This window comes from Temnothorax curvispinosus, unplaced genomic scaffold (genome assembly GCF_003070985.1).
Source record: "Temnothorax curvispinosus isolate PA1 unplaced genomic scaffold, ASM307098v1 QBEX01000186.1, whole genome shotgun sequence".
Lineage (NCBI taxonomy): Eukaryota > Metazoa > Arthropoda > Insecta > Hymenoptera > Formicidae > Temnothorax > Temnothorax curvispinosus.
In genome coordinates, this window is record NW_020209966.1 from 2,148 (window position 1) to 8,743 (window position 6,596).

The 6,596-nt window shown below is 39.9% G+C and overlaps 1 long non-coding RNA gene across 1 annotated transcript; it reads right to left on the reverse strand.

Moving 5' to 3' along the window:
- Window positions 1-2,333: 2,333 nt before the first annotated feature.
- LOC112462883 lies at window positions 2,334-3,554 on the reverse strand. The gene is made up of 3 exons (XR_003041719.1): window positions 3,010-3,554; window positions 2,701-2,938; window positions 2,334-2,554 (listed from the first exon to the last, which is right to left on the reverse strand). It is a non-coding gene; the product is annotated as an uncharacterized LOC112462883 (long non-coding RNA).
- Between the last annotated feature and the right edge of the window lie 3,042 nt (window positions 3,555-6,596).

Here is a 6,596-nt window from a genome sequence, read left to right on the forward strand (position 1 = left end):
TTTATTATATTTTGTATCACGGTTTATTACGTTGCATTCTTGTAGCATGTGTTGCGTATCGGTACGTTATGTTGTTCCAGCCGTGTTAAATTAACTTGATAAGGACCCAAAGAAAAGGTTAAAATGTCGTTATACTAATAACGTACTGCCAGTCAGGCCGACTAATCTTGTTTTATATATTAAATATATATTTATTTTGCAGTTCTCACTTTTTATTTCACTTTCTTCCTTCATGAGCAACTACATATATTTAATAATAACGTTAATGTTGATCTGTATTGTTGATAAATAACTTAACATTAAAAAAAGTTTTTTTATACGAACTTTATATTCAGAGATTAGAATTTTGACAGCATTCTTAATATTTTATTTTTCTCGTGTTATTTAGAAATCGAGTTTTACGTAATGCGTATTGAAAAGGACAGAATTTAACGTCTTAGCCTAAATAAATCATTTTTTCTATACAAGTCGTCTATATTTAAAACCGTCCATTTTGATTTTTCAACGTTTGACTCCAACGTCGTACGCAGCGAGCTTAAAAACTTTCGGGTACTGAGTTTCACCCAACGTGAAAAACGCTTTCGACTTTTGGCTAGCTTTTTGGGATTTGGCCCCACTGTGCGGCGGCGTTGCCATTGCGTACAGCTGATCGAAAGGCCGCCAAAAAACACGACACGTCATCAAGTTTTGATTGAATTTTTGGACTTATTACGCGTCAACATCGTTTTGTCTTATTAAACAAGTGCTAGAAGACGCAAACAAATATTCGTTTCAGTTTTTTGAACTTGTTTCTTTACAATGAGTAAAATTCTCGAAAAATGTATGTTTTCGGTACACGTTCCCATAAAACCTATGTTAAAAATGCCTTTGAGATTTAAAGATGTATCGGACCTATTTTCAAAACGCTACCAAGTGGATAAAAATTTGTGAGAATGTTCTTTTAGTCTTCCTGATGTGCTACAAAAAAGTAGAAACGACGCCACTAAACAGTTGCTGAGATATAACGATTTTACGTTTCACTGATTTTACAAGTATTCTTATGGGAAGAAACGATTTTGACGGATAAAACAGCTAAAAAAATGTTGAAGAAGCGCTAATAATATTTTGAATTTTTTTGTACATCTAGTATACGACGAGATGAAAATATCTGCCAAGTTTCACGTGTCTTCACTACGCCGTTTTAAAGAAATAACGTATAACTTGAGATACGTGTGCTGTCGGCACGAATGTATCTCGATGGCTCGTGAAAGCGCGGCAACGTCGCACGCAGCTGGGCAAGCGAAGCATAACCTATGGCTGTCGCTACACGTATTATCTATGCCTTCTACTACTTCTAGCTAACTTTTTGTCTCCGTTGCACTCGTGAAGAGATAGAAAAGGGAAATGAGAAACATAGCGGGATTATTGTAAAAATGTAAACGAACAGACATAACCTCGCACCTCGCAGCTCGCATCAAGTCTCGCACTGTTTTGGTACTGTGCAAGGCTGCCAACCTACGTGAATCGTTGTCACGTCTCTTTTAAGAGTCGCATAACAATGTTTATAATAAATAATATTCAAAATTATCGTTTATATGATACATATTTATCTTTTTTGACGTTATTAAAGGCACATTTGTTTATCAGCACTGCTGAATAATGTCTTTCGCTTTAAAATAATTTGACGTTATAAAGTTGAAATCAGGGTATTTTCACTGCCAAAAGTTTAGGCTCATAAATTACAAAAATCGCAAATAATACTGGAAAAAACATTTGTAAAGTAAAAAATACCTTTCTAGGAGTATAAATAAGATTCCTACTATCATTTAAGTATCTTACATCTAGATTTAATATACGTTAGGCGTAGATATTCAAGTATTTCAAATTTCATGCACTTTTATCTAAGATTGTACCTCCAATACATCCTTAAAGGTGCCTACTGATGGACGCGGCAAATGCCGCGCGCGGCAGCGCGGCAGTTCAGAAGGAACTAGAATCTAGGGGCTTCTGAACTACTCCTACGTTGCCGCATTGAAGTTAGATCAATCCAACTTCATTTGCGGCATCGGCGGCATCGCACAAGTGAGCGAAATTTAACGATGGCCGGAGTGGAGATTCCAAAGGTTAGTGTATATTTATGTTTGTATAATGATTTTAATAAAAAAATGTTAAGATAGCAATCATAAAAGTAATATATATATATATGATTGTTTATAATCATTAAGATTGGAGGTTAAGTATTTTTTTTTACGTTTTGGAAAACAAACATACCGTAACATGTGCAAACAAATTATCTATTTCAATTCTTATAAATATTTATGACTTGGAACCGAACTTTCGAATGACAAACCAGATGATATTGATATTTTTTTTATTGCAGAAAGTACACATTCATTTTCCCTGCATCAAGTTGTTGACCCATTCGGCTTTCACGAAAAATGCCTCCATCACTTCGTCTGCCATATGCACCAATATCGACGAACCGGAAAACGTAATTGGCATCACAAATAGCTAATAGCACAATGCTGTGACTGTGTTTGTAGTTATAGAAATTGGAGCCAGCATTGTCCGGACACTGAAATTACACAAAGATTATTTCACGTTTTTTAAATACTGCAAGAAAATTAGAGTTCGCTCATATTGTTTTTTTCTATTTATTTCCCGATAGTTTTCGATATTTGAATAATGCCTCAAAAGAATCGTTATAAAAGTGTAACTTACTTGAATGATTACGTGCTTTCCATCGATTGCCCCAATGCAATGCGGAAAGTCCCATATATCTTCAAAATCTTCTGCGATCCTCCGCCAGTCATCTTCGAATAGTCGAGGTGGAAGGACCAAAGGACACAGGTGTTCCCAAATAGTCTTGCACGTTGTAGCAATAATATTGCTTACAGTCGTCAAACCTATCAAATATTAATACATCATTGAAGACATGGAGTCACCAGCTGCCAGAAATCTGAAACATAATAATTGATGTAATGCAACATTCACATTGATATAATTAAAGTAAAAACAAGAGATGTTTACCGTAATGTCAATGTCAATCGTTCTGCTGCACCTATCGGTTCTCGCACGACGTATTGTTTCTCCATATGTGGGCCTACAATGGCTAACAACTCTTCCAATTGCGTGGTTGACATCCGAAAATAATTATGGAACGACAGATCTTCCAATTTTAGTGTTGGCAGTAAGGCATGGTAAAAACCATACTCACAGCGTTTTTTTTAAATTGGCGCAACCCAGAAACGCTTCTTTTTGTTAATCCGTTTCTTTTTTCTAGCTAATAACAAAGCTAATGATCCGAGCAGCTTGTCACGTCGGTCTGCTTCTGCATTTTGTTCGTTAATTATATGAATGCACTGCAACCACTCATGAATTTTCATTTTCGCAGACATTATTTACTGATTAAACTGATAACGTGATAACTGACAACTCTGATAACTGCGACTGAGGTACTAAGGAATTGAGGTTATACAGGTTATACCGCGCCTGCCGAGGTATTTCACGCGGCAGACGCGGCAAGCGACATCAGCATCAGAAGCCCCTAGAAGCTAGTTCCTTCTGAACTGCCGCGCTGCCGCGCGCGGCATTTGCCGCGTCCATCAGTAGGCACCTTAAGGGGATGCTGGAGTCGCGGTCGAACTCGATCAGCGTCGATAAAGAAGTGCTCACCGATTCTTACATATACATACAGAGCGCAGGCAAACTCGACCAGCGTCGATAAAGAAGTGCTCACCGATTCTTACACATACATACTGAGCGCAGAGTTTTTGGCTGAAATCGGGGAGACGCGTAACATGTGCATATGAAATTTTCTAACATACTTTTCTCTTATACTAAAGCTCGCAGCTCATTTCTGCAAGCACAGGATTCTTCTTTATTGTATTTCCGTGACGGCTGCAAGGTTTTTGTATACGTACACAGTCTAAAACTTTTATCTGCAGCAAATGTTGTCATGAGTCGACCGCAGAATCAAAAATAAAAATGTAATTTTCTAATTTTTTTTCGTTTTTCATACGCAATTGGTGCCTGCCGTCTTCGTTATCGTCCATACTTTAATTCTGGACAAAAAATTTTTAATTCGGTGAAATCAATCAAAAGATTTGTGTGTCTGAAAATTTCGTGGTAAAACAGACCTGTCTCCAGCATCCCCTTAACCCTTCAAGAACACCCAGGGTGAATTTAACCCTTTTTTTTTGCTAGAAAAATTTTTAGCCAGAAATATTAAACATAAAAAAGCTTTTCCGGTACGATCGAGGTGACAGCGTGTGAGAGTGTGCGAGTGGAAAGCGAAGAAAAAGAAGTACCAGAGGAGTTTGTGGAAAGCGAGAGCGTGCGAGAAGGGAGGAGCAAAGGTGAATGAGTGTGGAGGAGCAAGGGGAGAGTGGTGAGAGGGGCGTGAGAGGGGTGTATAGGGAGAAAAGGTGACAGGGCTTGGACAAAGGTTACGGCACGAATAATAGCTGGGATAGAGGGGCGACGCGTTAGGTGAGCAGAGACGCGTACGGTAGCGCTGGGTAGGGCGAGAGCGAGAGACGGTGTAGAGGAGCGACTCTGTAGGCGGACGGTTCGTGGTAGGGCGCAAACGCTAGTGAGTAGAGGGGCGACTCGGTGGGTAAATAGGGAAGCGGTAGGCAGACCGAGGCAGGGCATAGAACAGAGAATAGGTAGAGGGCGAAGCGAAACGTAGAGTAGAAGGAGATGAACAAAGAGAAGGAAAGAGAGATGGAGAGAAAGAAGGTGATAGATAGAGTGAAGGAGAAGGATAGAGTTAGAAGGGGTAGCACGAGAAGCACGGGGAGCACGGTAACGATAGAAGAGCTATGGAAAAGGAAGAGAGAGGAGTTAGATAAGAGTGTGGAGGAGAAGGAGGATATTGTTAAGAGAAGCAAGATAATCGGCGAGATCTCCAAAAACAGAAACAGAGTTAGGTGTGAGAGACGTGAGGGAGTACGTGGTGAGATGAGAAAGAACTTCAGGTCCATGAGCAAGTAATTTAGGAAGGGCTTCAAGGAGCAGGGAAGTAAGTTGATAGAAGAAATAGAGGAACTGAGAAAGGAGTTCATGGCGCAGGAGAAGAGACGGTGAGAGCAGATGGAGAAAAGTGGCGAGATTTAGATTAGGGAATGAGTTGAGAGAGAGCAGGTATTGGGAGGGAGAAGAAAAGAAGAAATGTAGGATGTGTGAATATAAGAAGGAAACGTGGGAGCATGTATGGGAAGAATGCAGAAGATGGAAAGTAGGAAGTGGAAGTTGGCAGGAAGCGGTAGGGTGGGTGCTAGATGAAGAAGGTGAAGGCGAAGAATGGATGATGGAAATAGAGGGGGAAAATGGAAGGAAAAGGGGAGGGTAAGAAATAAGAAGTAGGGGAAGGGTAAAAGAGAGAAAGAGGAGGAGGAAAAAAGAGAAGAGAGGGAGAGAAAAGTAGAGAAAAGAAAAGGAGAATAATGTAAAGTATATGTACATGTTACAGATAATCCAGGATGGAGTGCAAGGGGAATAGAATAATAGAAGCGGTGGAAGAGATTGTGGAAGAAAAAGTAAAGAAGATGCTGAGGGAGGTGAAAGAAAATGGTAAAAGGAAAGATGAGAAGATAGAAGAGCTGCAGGAGGAGATGAAGAGACTGAGAAGAAAGGTGGAAAGAATGGAGCAAAGCGGAGGGAAAAGGAAGAGGGATAAGAGTGAAGAAAGGGCAGGGAAGAAGAAATGATGGGCAGGGGAGAAAAGAAAGAATGAGCAAGAAACGAGAAGGAGAAATGAAAAGGGAAGGAATGAAATTGGGAAAAGGTAAAGAAACTACTCACAGAAGGTTTGAAGGTGAAGGTGGAGATAAGAGAGGTGAGAGTAATTGGCCAGAGAGGGGCCTGGTTAACGATATTAGTGAGGCTGGGGGATGAGAAGGAGAAATAGCGTGTGTTGGAGGCAAGGAGGAGAGCGGAGAACAGAATAGGTGTGAAGATAGATGAGGACAAGTCGGTGGAGAGAAGGGATAGGGAAAGAGAAGAAAAAGAAAGAAGACTAGAAAGGAAGAGCGAAGATTGCAGGAGCGCAGAAAGATCCGAGGAAGATGAGATCTCCAAAGGGATGGAGGAGAAGCTCCTCATGAACTCGGATGAGGAAAAGGAAGGTAAGAAGAAAAGAGAGTGGGCCAAGTAGGAAGGAACCGTGACAGGAAGGAGGGGAACAGAAGAACACAACGCGGAGGAAGCAGAGGAAGAAGAAAAGGGGCAAAGAGGGGTACGGGGAGGGAGCGGGAAAATAAAGATTGTAAGGTCGCGAATGGCCAGGTAATATGGGGATGTATTGTAAGAGGTTTGGGTAAGTTCTTCACAAAAACGTCTTGTAATCCCTACGGGGAAAAGCAATAAACTAATCATACATATTAAACATAAAAAAAATAAATTTTTTTTTATAAAAAACATTTTTTTCGAAAGAACACATTGGGTCAATCTGACCCTGCACACACTTTGATCGTCGACCATTTTAAATTGACGAGTGCGATCAGCTTAAAAAAATTCCCAGATGTACTCGGAACATTGTTAAATCAATTGATATAAATAAAAAGTGCCGTTGAAATTATTTACATATTTAAAAAAATTCAAAAAAAAAAAAT